Here is a 16,147-nt window from a genome sequence, read left to right on the forward strand (position 1 = left end):
GCTGAGAAAAGGTTTGGGAACCTGTAGGGGGAAGGATGAATGAAGATGCAAATAAGGGGAAGAGAAGTAAGGAAATTAACAAAGCCCCTCTATGTGCTTTCAAAAGGTATTCACAACCCCATGTGGGATGGAAGGAAAGGTGGAAGAAAAGGAAAGTGCTGTTGGTGCATATTTGACAATACAAATAGGTAGCCCCCAGTTTTCCAGTTGCAGAGTCACTCTTCTATAAACCTAGAATCCAGGATTTTCATGCACAGACTCAATTGAAGAGCTGAGGGGATCAGTTAGCTCTGTTGTTTGCTTGTTGTTTCCCCTTAGGACCTATAATACTCTTCCCAACCAAAATGTAGATCAACTCCAAGTGTAAAAGCAGGTTTCATTTGCTGTTGCTTAAAAAGCTTTTTTAGGTCAAGAGTTCTTTGCACTTCTCAGGAAGCTTCGCAACTCACAAGGCTGAAAATGTCAAGAATGTGGGACTCATAGCCTGGAAATAGAGTTCCATTCCAGCTCCATCACTTAGAAGCTGCAAGGTCTTGAGCGTATGCCTTCAACCTCTCCAGCTTCAGAGGAAAGAATGCACAAAGCTCTTTATGTACCATAAAGGCGGAAATGAAGGTCAGTTGCTGATACAATTGTTCCCTATGATAAGACAATGAGTCTAGGTTTATATCAACACCATTCACCAAAATCACACACTATACCAGGAATAGAAAAGACAAAGAGGAACTCAATTTTCACTTTTTAATTAGGCTGTGCCTCTTGAACTGAGCTCTAATTCACAGTAAAACTTGTCCTGTGAGTAACAGTCCGGCTTCACTTTCTGTCCCACCTCTCACACCCAGCATATCAGCCCTTGCTAAAATAGATGTACTCCAGCCCATCCATGATTGTGCAAAGGTCCCTCCTTTGGTTTTAGTGCCCTAAATCTGGCAATTTGGTTACCTCCCTGGAGTAACATTTACTGTATTGTACTACAAAGACTACCCCCTGAATAGGATGGGAACTCCCTGAAGACAGAGCATGCATTATTAATCTTTGTAACCCTGGTAGAGTACCTGGTAAAGATGGACATGGCTTGCTGAATGAATGAATGAATGAATGAACGGAGTACATGTACATAAACTTCTGCCCACAAAGAACAGAATTGTGACATAGCCCAACTATGTGTATATGTAGATTAATCCAAAGCACTATTACTCCTGTTATATTTTGTCTTATTGAGATACAATTCAGATTCGTATCTGAAAGTTGTACAAATCAGTGCTTTTTAGTATACCCAGTTATGCGATTTGATAGTGGTGGCGCACATTTTCATTACCCTAAAAAAAAAAAAAAAAAAAAAATCCTACCCATTTAGCGGTCACTCTGCATTCCCCCCACAATCCCCACCTTCTAGCAACCACCAATCCACTTTCCTATCTCCACGGAATTTTAATTAATTTCTTGTGACACAATATACATAGCATCAAATATCAGTGTGCTTCCCTTCGCATGACTGAAAAGAAATAAAACCCGAGGCAGCTTTGCTTTGGTATACAGGTAGAGAATCAATCTCCTTGGTCTGTGACCTTGGATAAGTTGTTGAACTGGATTTTGCTTCTTCGTAAGATGAAGTTTAGACGGTGTGTGAGGGCGCCTTCAGGTTAAAAAATAAACCAGCTAAAACAAAAAACAAAAGAAACCCTTTGGCTATAATCCAATACTCCACCCTAGGGAGCCCTTCCTGGGCTTCCTTAATAAATGTCTATCATTAAGATTTCACCCCGGAACCCCTGCAGCCCACTGCCCTCCCCGCGAAGGGCCCTTCAGAAGATGTTTCCTCTTTTTCTTCTTGGCCGTCCAGTTATTTCTGGGCTGGCCGAGGAGGGAGAAACTGCAGAGCCCAGGAGCGGAGGCTCCGCGCGCGCCGTACCCGCAGGAAGCCTCGCCCAGCCCGGGACCCCACCCTCCCGCGGCGCCCCTGGAGAGAGCCGGCAGCCGCGCGCGCCACCGGCGCGGGAGGGGCGCGGCGCGCGGGGGCGGAGCCAGCGACTTCCGCAACCAATCCCGTCGGCGGCGCGTCCCGGGGGTCCGCGGCTCGCCGGGCGCGCAGGGGGCGGCGCTCCGCTTGACAGTGGCGGTCGCCCGGCAGCGGAGCCGGGGTGCAGCGAGTGGAGCGCAGCTCAGGGAGCGCGAGCGGCACAGGCGGCGGCGGCGCCCGGTCCCTGCCGGATCGGGTTCTCAGCGCAGCGAAGTAGCCCCTCGCGGCGGCAGCGGCGGCGGCGTGCGGGCGATGCTGCGGGTCTCTTCGGGCGCCGGTGTCCTGGCCTCTTCCTAAAGGTACCCAACCCCGCTCGCCCCCTCGTCCGGCGCACCGCAGCGACCGGCAAGTGGCTTTGTGAAGCTCTAGGCTACCAAGACCGAGTGGTGGGCTGGGAGCGGGGTGGGTGGGGCTGGGCGGGGCTGCGCTGTCTGGGCCGCTTTCCCCGCGAGGAAGAGGGTGGGGGCAGAGGGAAGCGGGGTGGGGGGAGGAGGGCTGTCTCGGGCAGCAGCTGGCTGCATCCCCATCCTCCATCCTCCTCCTGTCTCCATGTGGTTTGAAAGAGGTCTTGTTCCGGGAGAAAGTTTGATGCTGAGACTTAAGGAGCCAGACTCGGGGGTCCCTGAGGCCCGCACCTTGAAAGACAGCTAGAGCACCCAGTTGAGGACACCTGTGTCTGAATGTGGGCATGCAGGAACCCATGCCACTTTCTGACCCAAGCAGCATTCCCGACACAGGCCCTTTCTTGAGGAAATTCCTCTGTGGGACTCTCCCTTCGGGAGGGTCCTTGGGACACAGGACATCCTGAACCCCCCACCTTATGGCTTTTGCTTGAAAACAGTGCAGCAGGTAGTCAGTATCCCCCCATCTTCTCTCTCCCTAGAGTGGGCGCTACCAATGTCTGTGCCCCCACGAGCTTCCAAATTTCAAGTCTGCCTTCTAATTAAAGATCCCCCAAACACCAGTGTGTCCAAGGTGCCAGTGATTACTCCTGTCAAATTTGAATAGTTTCTTCTTGCCATATGCTTCCAATCAGCTCTCCTTGAGTGCTGGGCGGGTGCTGTGGAGCACAGGAAAGGGAGGAGAAGTTATAGCCCCGCTTTTCGGATGGGAGATGGGAACAAAGAATACAGAACATGTGTACCCACTTGAAGATAGAAGAAAGTTTTAACCTTCGAAAGAAGGCGAGTTAGGTGGGGATTATTTGCTTTACAAAACTTTCTCCAATGTAGAGAAATGATTAGAGGTATAACAGAGTTTTACATAAGATTGTGGGAACAGGCCTATGGTAAAGTAGCTCAGAGTAGAGGTGGTAACATATGGATATCCCTTTGACTTGAAATTAGGTTTCAACGAATATATGTAGATTCTGTCGAATTCTGATCAACCTTCCTGATTATACACATGGATTATTAAGTTTACTTTATTCATTCCTAACCAAGACATTCATACCATAAGACAACTTCATAATACCAATTTTTGTGCTCTGGAGATACCCTTAGCCAAGAACATAGACATCCTGTTTTGAGCCATAAGATTTACCCCCACACCAGGCAACTTAACCTCTCTGAGGTTACATCATAAAGAAAAGGAAGCTTCTTTAGTAGTGACACAATAGTATTCAAATACTGAGCACATACTATGTACCAGGTATATCACTAAGTTTTTACACAAATTGTGACTTTTTAAAAAGATTTTATTTATTTATTTATTTGACATAGATCACAAGTAGGCAAAGAGGCATGCAGAGAGAGAGGAGGAAGCAGGCTCCCTGCTGAGCAGAGAGCCTGATGTGGGACTCGATCCCAGGACCCTGAGATCATGACCTGAGCGAAAGGCAGAGACTTAACCCACTGAGCCACCCGGTGCCCCATAAATTATGACTTTAAATCTCACAGTCAGCCTGATGAGATATTATTACTCACTCTGTTTCAGAAACAAAAGAGATTATGTAATTTTCCCAAGACTATATGTCAAGGAAGTGATAGAGGTGAGATTTGACCCTGGATCTGTTTGATTCACTGCCCATGCTCTTTACCCCTACCCTATGCTATCTCTCAGCGTCTCTCTTTTTTTTTTTTTTTTTAAGATTTTATTTATTTATTAGACAGACAGAATCACAAGTAGTCAGAGAGGCAGGCAGAGAGAGAGAGAGAAGAGGAAGAAGGGTACCCGAGGAGCAGCCCGATGCGGGATTCTATCCCAGGACCCTGGGATCATGACCTGAGCCGAAGGCAGAGGCTTTAACCCACTGAGCGACCCAGGTACCCCATCCCAGCGTCTCTTGAGAGAGAGTTGCCATATTATAATGTAGTGGGAAACCAAAATATGGCAAATATTATGTGCTGGCCTCTTGGATTCAAACCCTTTTATAGACTATTTTTCCCTCTGGAAACCTAACACTGTTTGCCTGTGCCCAACAAGTATTCCCTTCACCAAAGGGTAACCTCAGGAACTCTCCAGATTCCCCCTAAGCCCCAGTCCCCAGCATGTAAATCAGATGGGAATCTTTAGACATATAACCTCCTTGTCCTTTCAGAGAAGTTGGTTCTGGAAGACAGGTAACCAAGTGTTTCCCGACTGCCACTTAAGGAGCAGTCTCTACCCTCTTAGTCTTCCAAGTCTGTTTTAGCTCTGCACATGTAAGTACATACCACCAGTTGGCAGCAGCACATCCCCTGCACTGTTCACACTGGCACACTCATCTTCCTGTACCAACTGTCAGAGAATTCCTGACGTAGGCCTGCCTACTTAAAGGAAAAAACTGAAACAAGGTTGCTGGGGATGGTGGTATTTGTCCAGGGAATTCCTATATTCTCCACTGCTGACCAGAAAGGAAATTAACATGGGGCCCCAGGAGCAGGAAGCAGGCCTTCCCCATGGTGTGAAATGCCACGTGTATGGTGTAGCCCATTGTCAATACTACTGAAGCTGTGTGTTCACCGCAAAGAAACCTATTTACCTGTTATCTTGGTGACGGGTGTGGCCACACACCTATTTCTGATTCCATTACTCACTTCTATAGTAACACAGTTGTCACTGGCTGAATGGTATCAAAAATTGATGTCACGGTTGTGAAACAGTAAGTTCTGCAACTGTGTCTAAAAATTGGTGTGTGTTGTAATCGACAGCCATTGTTTTCTCATTTCTCCTGCCTAGAGGGGTGTGTGTGTGTGTGTGTGTGTTTTCTCTCCCTTGGTATAGTTTTCAACTCTCTCTGGTTCCAAAATGATTTGAAGTACCAAGCCTAAAGAGAAATAGATGCATTTTTGAGCTGAGGCCATATGCTGCCTGGAAACATATCTGTGTAGTTGGCATTTTACTCATGTTACTCTAGTGCTAAGAACCTCAAAGTCCCGTATGCATGCTTTGGGATTTCAGATGGACTCTCCTGTCTAATTATTTCACTCCTTCCCCTGCAGCAGTCAGAAGGTTTGCATTTAGAATACAGCCCCAGCACCTCTCCTCTAAATTCTGTAAACTGTAAGCCCCAAATTGGAGCAGCGCTAATTAAAGTCGGGAAAGTAGAACACGAGGTTTGCTCATTGTCACACTCTTGGATGAGAATGGGAAACATACCAAAAACATTGTTGGGGATATGGAGTGATATAGTCTTCTTTAGAATGACTAGTGATCTAAAAATCTATACCAAATTGATACTGCACAGTTTGCCTAAAGTTGGGTTTGTGCAGGTACCTCACTAACTTAAAACTGTCCAGTATCAACAAACTTCTACTCTATTCTGTTCTATTTATAACACTTCTCATTAACTAGCTATCTGTTTTTATTCCCATATTTTGTCAAACCTAAAGTGTCATCAGTTATAAGAAATAACATTTTTATGTTACACAAGAAGACAAAACACTACCAGTTATATTATATCATGTATTCCATCTTAACTGTCATCTTCCGTGATACCGTATGAATCAGTCACACTGCTCTCTCATTGCTTTCAGGCCTCCATGTGTTCCGTAGGTTTTGGTACTTTTTCCTGCCTGTTCCTTCATTACTGTTGCTTCCCTAAGCAAAGTGTGAGAGGCACTGGGTTTGCTATATCTCAGTAACACGCTGTAACAGATTCCTCTTCTGTGTCTTTCTTTTTTCAATCTGGTAAAGCATTTGGATCTTGCTTTGCAAGGTAATATGGAAATGCCAAACAAAGACAAATGTTTCCCTTAGTAATATAATATTTATGCCCCACTGCTCTGTTTCTGTGCTGTGGTGCATACACAGGAACATCTTCTTTCAGGGCCAAATCATCACGGAATCTTTTTGAAAACCATTTAAATGGCAATTAAACAGAACACATGCAGTACCAACAATGCCCATAATTTAGAAGTGATAACAAAATGAATAGCTGTGACCAAATTTATGCATGTGCAGAGAAATGACAATGGTACTGCCAAGTTATCAGCAGTTTTAAGATACCATCAATATTAAGACACATCCTGATTTCAGAGATGTTAAAATGTGAAAAAAAAAATCAGTGAAATATGCTAATCTGTGCCTCCTTCATTGCCTCAACCCTATTGATTCATTCATTCATATAGTCACTCATTCTGTTAGACCAAGCTCCAGGGGGGCAAGGACTTTTTTTGTCTTGTGCTCTACCATCTGTTAGCCACTTAAGGATAGTCCGTGACACATAGTTAATCTGCTCAATAAATAAATATCTGTAGAATGAGTGAATGAATAACCTCTTGTGGAAGGCATGGAGGCACATCAAGTAGTTCACTACTCTCCTGCTAGTTAGAAGATGTATTCTTAAAATTATGACATTGACAGAAATGCCAGACATTGAGAAAGGGTATAGGCCAGCATTAACTCCTTGATTTTATTTACAGACCCCTATTCAAAATATGTCATGCCATTACAAAGACTAGTTCAGTATAGAAGAAATTCCATCTTAATCTTTGACCACTGAAAGAATTTCTAACAACTTAATACTCTGATTCTTTCCTGCGATCCCAAATCATAAATTGCTTGAAATTTATGCTTAGTTCAATTTCATGTACTTGTCCTACTGGGTATTTGAGAGTAACCAGGATTAATAGGCACATGCTTTTCCTTCAGTAGGCTCCTCTGACACAGGAATTCAGTGCTGGTGACCTTGTCTGGATGTGTGTTTCTGAGAGAACATGTGTATTTATATACACACACATGCTTTAAGGCCTTGCCTTGCAGTCTACTTTTTAACCACCCCCCCCGCAAATGTCCGTCTTGACATTTTAACAAAGAAAAAGATGAAAAGGAAAGAGGAAAGCCTTGATAGGCAATATAGACCTCTGTCTGTCAGTGCTTCTTCCTTATTGCTTCCTAGTCAAGCAGAGGCCAAAGAGAAAGCTCTATGAAGATGCAACAGAAGGAACTGGCAGGGAACTTCACTTAGCAGCAAACTCTGAAGCAGTCATGAGGATCCAAAGTGAACAATTAGCATTGCCAGGATAACCCCACAGTTCTATTAATGTGATAGCCAGACCTGCAAAGATACGCCCCGATTCCAGTTCCATGAAACTGGGACCTCCGAAACACAATATGTAACCAACTAAGGTCACTTGTGGGCTTCTAATATACATTGTCTGCTTGCTTAGGGAAGAGGAAATGGTGTGTGTCTCTCCCCACGCACAGGCAAAGCAATGTGTGCTCTGAAGAGACCTGGTGGATGGATCAGAGCTGCCTCTTTCACATAATAGAAAATAATTATTAATTCAGTCTTTTTGATTGTACACTAGTACACTAAAGGAACTTATGTATAATTACTTTCATTAAGTATTGTTAACATGGACCAAGCAGATGACAAATGACAACAATGATTTAAAGATTCTATTTATTTATTTATTTAGATAGCTTGCATCCGCTTTCACCTGAGTGGGGGAGGGACAGAGGGCTAGAGAGAATGTCAAGTGGACTCCACAACTGAGCGTGGAGCTGACCGGGGTCTTGAACTCATGACCCTGAGATAATGACTGGAGTCGAAATCAAGAGTCAGATACTTGAGCCACCTGAGCCACTTGAGCCACCTGAGCCACCCAGGCTCCCCAAAGACAAGAATAATTTAAAACTTGTTTTTACTGAACACACAGGGTAGGATGGATGAAAAACAGAATAATCTTAGCTGCCAATTCTATGATTAATTGGGATGCTTTAATCATGTATGGTAAGACATGCAGACATGGAAATGACTGTCATAAAGGAAGGAATTTTTTTTAATTTTTTATTTTTTATAAACATATATTTTTATCCCCAGGGGTACAGGTCTGTGAATCACCAGGTTTACACACTTCACAGCACTCACCAAAGCACATACCCTCCCCAATGTCCATAATCCCACCCCCTTCTCCCAAACCCCCTCCCCCCAGCAACCCTCAGTTTGTTTTGTGAGATTAAGAGTCACTTATGGTTTGTCTCCCTCCCAATTCCATCTTGTTTCATTGATTCTTCTTCTACCCACTTAAGCCCCCATGTTGCATCACCACTTCCTCATATCAGGGAGATCATATGATAGTTGTCTTTCTCTGCTTGACTTATTTCGCTAAGCATGATACGCTCTAGTTCCATCCATGTTGTCGCAAATGGCAAGATTTCATTTCTTTTGATGGCTGCATAGTATTCCATTGTGTATATATACCACATCTTCTTGATCCATTCATCTGTTGATGGACATCTAGGTTCTCTCCATAGTTTGCCTATTGTGGACATTGCTGCTATAAACATTCGGGTGCACGTGCCCCTTTGGATCACTACGTTTGTGTCTTTAGGGTAAATACCCAGTAGTGCAATTGCTGGGTCATAGGGCAGTTCTATTTATTGTGCTCACAGATCCCTAGAAGCAGGAAGCACATAAGTCACGCAGAGCCACAGGGAGGTGGAGGGAGCATGGAGTGAATGTGGGCAAGAGAAGGTAGCAGGAGAGGCAGGTTTAGGATTCACTAATTTCAGAGAGCTTTGGGGCATAGAGGCTGTCTGTCCCTAGTTGTCTGGTACCTGGCCCTGGGGTGATTAGGGCAGGTGGACAGCAGTGCTGAGTGTGAGGGTGGGGAATATGGGCTCTGGATTGATTGGTTTGCATATGAAAGGCACACTGGAAGGCAAATTTATCTCTAGGAATGAGCTCACCCTGTGAAGGGCAGTGCCTGCAGTGTCATCAGGAGCCCAAGATGTGAGAACATCAGAATACAGAAAATACAAGACATGGTTAATATATGGGGATTTTAAAAATAGTCCAGTAATGAATTAGCCCCATGTACACAGGGAGCATTCAGCCAAATGTGCAGAAATGCCTCGGTCCGGATCTGACACATGGTACTCACCCAGTAAACATTAATTACATCTGAGTTGTGGTACCAGATGGTCCAGCCACGCTCACAGTCAGCCTTCGTTGCATATTGAAGTCAGGTGTGCAGTGTTCATCTTGAGAAAAATAAAAAAAAAATGAGGAACCACGCTACATAAAGGATCCCCAAATGAGAGATGAGCCATCCAGGACCAAGAGGAGGCAAAACTGTTAAGTTGTTAAACACATAAATGAACTCCTAAGCAAATACGCCTTTAACTCTAAGGTTAACTATATGTTTGGGGTCATTCCTTTCTGTGGATTTGGAATATCAGTTAAAGTCAGGAAACATGAAAATTGCAGGCAACTTATAGAAAGGTTGTTTCTGAGTAAAACTGGAGTTGCAAAGAGAATTGTGTATTGTAAATGTACTCAGGAGCACACTTCTCAATGTGAGTTTCTCAAAATAGTACCAGATGTACTGTTGGTGTGGTGATAGGCCTAGGCACACATGGTTCAAATATACCCGTACTTTCCAGATGCTGATGGAGGGCGGCGATTAGTTGGATGGTTGTGGGGTTGGACTTAAGACATTTTAAAAAAATGTTATTAAAGTATAGTTGAGGGGCGCCTAGGTGGCTCAGTGGGTTAAAGCCTCTGCCTTCAGTTCAGGTCATGATCCCAGGGTGCTGGGATCGAGCCCTGCATCAGGTTCTCTGCTCAGTGGTGAGCCTGCTTCCCTTCCTCTCCCTCTGCCTGTCTCTCTGCCTACTTGTGATCTCTGTCTTTCAAATAAAATAAATAAAATCTTAAAAAAAAAAAAGTATAGTTGACACACAGTGTTATATTAGTTTTAGGTGTACAGCATAGTGATTTGACAAGTCTATACATTATGCCATGCTTACCACAATGTAGCTACCATCTGTCACCATATACCACTATTGCACTACATTATATTCCCTATGCTGTACCTTTCGTCCCTGTGACTTATTCCTTCCACAACTGGAAGCCTGTACCTCCTCCCACACCTTTACCCATTTTGCTCATCTTCCTGCTCCCCGTCCTCTAGTAACCATGAGTTTGTTTTCTATATTTATGGGTCTGTTTCTGCTTTTTTGTTTGACTGTTTTGTTTTTTTAGATCTCACAAATAAGTGAAATCATATAGTATTTGTCTTTCTCTGACTTATTTTATTTAGCATAATGCCCTCTGGGTCCATCCATGTTGTAGTAGATGGCAAGATCTCAATTCCTTCTTATGGCTGAATTATACACACACACATACACATACACATACACATCAATCTCATCTGTATCCATTCATCACAATGGACACTTGAGTTGTTTCTATATTCAAGACATTGCTCTTTATGATGAATGACAGCAGTGCGAGGGGGGTAGAAGTGTTAGGGCTCACAGCCAAGTAAATAAGATGAATTATAGCAACCTCATGATTTCTCTTTATGTGGTAGGTTAATAATTATAATGTCTTTAAAGTCCAGTGACTTTTCCTCAGAATCTTGACCATGCATGTTAAGAAATAATAATGAAAACGTAAGCGGGAGCACCATCTCATAATATAAGAAGGGTAATTTCTTCAGTGAAAACTCTGAGATTGCCTTCTGCTTACAATTCTTTCCATTTGTGGCTTTGCACACATCTCCTTAGCATTGTGTAAGAGCTTATCTATGTTGATGGAAATTGTAGGGATGTTTTCACTGGAGCACAGCTGCTCCCCCATTGTGTTTCCAAACTGACATCATAACTTTAATTAAAGTAGCAATTTTAACCTAAATTAGACAGTGAATGATTTTCTACCTCGTTTATGTTGCTGGCCTAGATTTGATGTTGGTCAGGACACTCCTTGGGTTTATCCATACTAGTGAAATGTCTTTTAACCTCCTGTATGTTTTGAAATCTAGGCTTTTATGTCCTTTTGAACTCTGATTTCATACACAATTTAGGCCCATGTGAAAATGGAGTATTCAGTGAAACGAGATAATGTGCAGAAACATTTGAATCATCAAGAAAACTGATGATGAACAATTACATCTACACAAGAGCTGCATGTTGCTTTCAACATCAGTGATGCTTGTGAGGCCTTTGCTTCCTGGAGCCCTTTCTTTGTGTTGATGCATAGAAGTGAGACCCCATAATGGGAGGGTGAGGTGAGACTGGGGAGCCTTCCTGGAGTTGTTCTCCGTGTTTGCATTCTATTTCAGATTTAACCTTTATGAATTTGAATTGCACTCTTTTGGGGGTAGAGTGGAAAGAGGCATATTCTCGCTTATCTTGTCAGCCCTACAGCCTAGAAAAGTAGCTATAAATGACAGGTGCTTAATAAGTATTTGCTGATATAAAATATATTGTTTGGTTAACACTGGAATTCCCACCCTTCTTTGGCCTAAAGATTCTTTTATTTTATTTTTTTTACTTTTTATTTATTTATTTGTTAGAGAGAGAAAGAGAGTGAGAGAGCGAGCACAGGCAGACAGAGTGGCAGGCAGAGGCAGAGGGAGAAGCAGTCTCCCTGCCAAGCAAGGAGCCTGATGTGGGACTCGATCCCAGGGCGCTGGGATCATGACCTGAGCTAAAGGCAGCTGCTTAACCATCTGAGCCACCCAGGCATCCCTGGCCTAAAGATTCTTATTCATTATGAAATAAAAGTTTCACATAATACTTTATACTTTGATAGTTAAATCATCAATAATGAAGTATCAAAAAAACCCCATCAAAACTGAAATTTTAACAAATAGAAGTCATGACGATAAACTTGGCTAGACAAATTTAAAAATCTATTATAAATGGGGGATTGCCTGGATTGCTCATTTGGTTAAGCATCCCACTCTTAATTTCAGCTCAAGTCATGATTTCAAGATATTGACATCAAGCCCCATGTCAGGCTCCACACCCAGATTTTCTCTGTCCCTCTCTCTCTGCCCCTACCCACTCCCTCTTTAAAAAAGGAGGGGGGGGCGCCTGGGTGGCTCAGTGGGTTAAGCCGCTGCCTTCGGCTCGGGTCATGATCTCGGAGTCCTGGGATCGAGTCCCACATCGGGCTCTCTGGCAGGGAGCCTGCTTCCCTCTCTCTCTGCCTGCCTCTCTGTCTACTGTGATCTCTCTCTGTCAAATAAATAAATAAAATCTTTAAAAAAAAAAAAAAAAGGAGGGGGGGAACCATTACAAATGACTATTATTAAAATTCTATGAGGGGCACCTGGGTGGCTCAGTCATTAAGCATCTGCCTTCGGCTCAGGTCATGGTCCCAGGGTCCTGGGATTGAGCCACACATGAGGCTCCCTGCTCAGCAGCAGGAAGTCTGCTTCTCCCTCACCTCCTGCTTGTGTTCCCTGTCTCACTGTGTCTCTCTCTGTCAAATAAATAAATAAAATCTTAAAAAAAATAAAATTCTGTGATATTGGATTGAAAACTAGACAGACAAAAAAAGTATAGAAATTCCCAACTCTGATTTAGTTTACCTAGGGAACTTAATGTAAGACACAAATAAGCAATACCACTTTAAAGAAAAGGTCAATTACTTAATGGAGTTTGCTAGAACAATAGAATAATAGAAGAAGAGAAAGCAGTAAAAACAGAATAATCTATTTGGTCATAACAAAGTACAGGTTTCTCCAGCTTTCAAAATTAGAGCATTCCTGTGAAACTTTTTGTAAGCCAAGAGGGTGTAAAGAGAAAAAGCAGTCACCATTTTGTAAAAGTGAAAATCTTCAGACTTCTTTTTGTTGGTGAAAACAAGTACTGATGTAGGCCTTTTATAAAAGCTTAATGATAGCAGAGGAAACCTGTGTTGTAATAAATTTAATAATAAGATAAGCCATAGTGCTAAATGTTGTAGAAAAAAAATGAAATACCATATGCGTATAATAGATACTTGTCATTAAATATTTGTCCAAATCCACAGGACATACAGCACCAAGAGTGAATCATAATGGAAACTGTGGACTTTGGGTGATTATGATGTGCCCATATTGGTTCATCAGCTGTAACAAATGCACAACTCTGATGGGGGGTTTTGATAATGGGGGAGCCTATACATGTGTAGGGACAGGGTTATATGCAAAATTTTAGGTTCACACTGTGAACCTAAAACTGCTCTAAAAGAATGCAGTCTTAATACAAAAGATAAGGAAAAGAAGGGAGGGAAGTATGGAAAGGAAAGAGGGAAGGAGGAAGGAAGAGGGAAGACGAGCATGTATTTATCCCAGACCTGAAGGCCATGAAGATTTTTCTGAAAGTTCATGTTATCTTATAAAATATGATGCTTTGGAATATAGAAAACTGAAAAGCATTTAAATAAGGAAATATAATTTTTAAAAATTCTAAAAGGTAAAATGACCTGGAGTGAGAAAGAAATGAGAAAGAACACAGGTAATAAAAACTTACTTAATAACTTACTTAATAATAACTTAATTACTTGCTAAAAAATTCTAAAAGGTAAAATGACCTGAAATGAGAAAGTAATGAGAAAAAACACAGGTAATAAAAACGTACCTAAAATATGTAAGACTGGCTCAGTTGGAAGAGCATGTGACACTTGATCTCAAGGTCAAGCCCCACACTGGAGGTAGAGATCACTTAAACAAACAAACAAACAAATAAATAAATAAATAAAATTTAATAAAATAAAATATGTAACAAGTTGACATGAATATGGACTATGTGGCATGACTACTCAGATTCTGGTGTATGGGTTGAGGGAGATGAGCAGACATTTCGGACATTGATAAACAAATATCAGATCATCAAATGCTAATGTCCAGAGCATAAGGCACACAGATTAATCACTACCACTTAAAAGTGTAGTTTGTGCTTTGACAAAAAATCAAAAGTGATTTGGAAAATTGGAAGTCTGTATCTACTGACTTCTTTTTCCTTTGTTAAACCAGTAAAACAAAAATAATAATAATCCTTGAACCACCACTAAAGAAGTTAGATCATAGGGACTTTATGCAGAAACCACTTAAGACAGAATTACATATAAGGATTTTCTTCTTTTACTTAGATGTTTTTCTAAACAGTAGAAATAAATCCAACAGAAGAATTCAGTGTGGACACTCACAGGCTCTAATAGCACATTAGATGCTTTAGTTGTGTCTCTTAAAAGCATACTTATCTGAAACAGCACTTAAGGTTTTGAAATTTGATCTCACTTATCTATAACAGTACTTAAAATTTGGAAATTTGGTCTCAGTGCTCACAAAATGTTCACTTCAGCAGTTTTCTTTATATCTATAGCAACTGCAGGTGGAAACTGTCTTGGTAAGTACTGCATGGAAATGAAAAATAATTTTCTTCACTATGAAAATGATCAGAATAAAGGTCAGAGTTCTCTTGAACAATGGCTACATTATCTTGGGTATGTTTTTGGAGTGGGGAGAGCTTTGATTCAGACTGACCTGGACTTTCCACCCCCCCATCCACAGAAAGAGTCGTGAATCAGCACCTGTTGAAGACTGTGTGGCCAGTGCCAAGCCAATGGCATCACAATGTCTTCTTACCTCATTTCACCCTCACAGCCACCCCCTTACACCCTCTGTGTAATAGACGCAGTTATTATCTCTATTTTCCAGGTTAGGAAAACAAAGAACAAAGAGGCTAGATATTTTGCGTAATGTCACTCTGATAGCAAGTGAAGAAGTTGAGGGAAGAACTCAAGAGTGTCTGACCCCAGAATCATGAATTTAAGCACCTACATAATCCTCCCAGGGTGTATGCTTACATCTATCAGTCTTGGCTTTCTTTGGCCACTGAATTCTACTGGGCAACTTCGTTGAGTTTGCAAGAGAATATAAAATATCTAGTGCACTAATGGCCTGGTACGGAGTAGTTGCCTATTGTTATTGCCACTCTTGTTGCTTTTGGAAATGACTGTAATGTGACAGTCTAGTGAAAATCCTAGCTATTTTTGTCTCTCAAATTTAGCCCAGTAATGTCCATTGCTATGGCAACCATTCTATCAAGTCGTTCATCATCATACAGCTATAGGCACTTCCTTGCTGGCACCCACAGCCCAGTCTAGAACATCTCTTCTCCTCTGGTACCTATCTTTTTTGCCTTACATGGAATGTCTAGATGACTAGAAAGCAGCAGAAGTGGAAACAAACACTTTAAAGTGGGAGCACAGATTGGCATTATTCTTTGCAGGAATTCTCTGTACCCACTCTTCAGAACAGTGGAATTAAATCCACCAAAAGTAGAACAAGTAGAGTGTTGAGATGCCACTCAGTGCTCTGATGCCAAGAATTGGGGAACTCTTACCTTCATTTGCTATTGTTTTTCTTTCTTTCTTTCTTTCTTTCTTTCTTTCTTAACATATAATGTGTTATTTGCTTTAGGGGTCCAGGTCTGTGAATCACCAGTCTTACACAATTCACAGCACTCACCATAGCACATACTGTTATCTTCTCAAGTAAGAAGAAAACCATTGGCAACCCTAAGTTTACTCTTGAAGCAATGACTAAATAGAGTGCATTTAATTACAGATTCCATGAGTTCATAAGTAGTTAGCCGATCTTAAACGTTCTTGTTAATATATTGTAGCAAGTGAAATCTACATTGCATTCCTCTTGGCTTTTCCTTAAAGAGATGCTGGGGCATCTATTTGGGAATTTTTAGAAATCGGTTATGAAATTGCTTTTTTATTCCCACAGGTTCAACATCTTGGCTATGTGACCTCTCATTAATACATTTAAAAAATATCTTAGCGTACTTAAGGTACATTAAAATATATTTTACTATTAATGTTATTAAAATATTTTTATTATGCAACTAATGTATTCAATGTAGAAAAATTTAAAGATTTAGTTAAACAGAAGAAAATAAAGCCACCCATTA

General features: G+C 41.9%; 1 protein-coding gene across 4 annotated transcripts in view; it reads left to right on the forward strand.

The window, feature by feature from the left end:
• The first annotated feature begins 1,875 nt into the window (after positions 1 to 1,875).
• The window catches only part of FRY (FRY microtubule binding protein), a 446,915-nt gene continuing 432,643 nt past the window's right edge, over positions 1,876 to 16,147 (forward strand). For 2 of the 4 annotated variants that reach the window (XM_082700313.1, XM_082700315.1), the window contains exon 1: positions 1,876 to 2,319. The gene's annotated coding sequence lies outside the window, so the exon portion shown is untranslated. The remainder of the gene's footprint in view (positions 2,320 to 16,147) is intronic. The other 2 variants (XM_082700306.1, XM_082700308.1) reach the window with 1 other exon arrangement.

Source organism: Mustela nivalis (assembly GCF_964662115.1).
Source record: "Mustela nivalis genome assembly, chromosome: 15".
NCBI lineage: Eukaryota > Metazoa > Chordata > Mammalia > Carnivora > Mustelidae > Mustela > Mustela nivalis.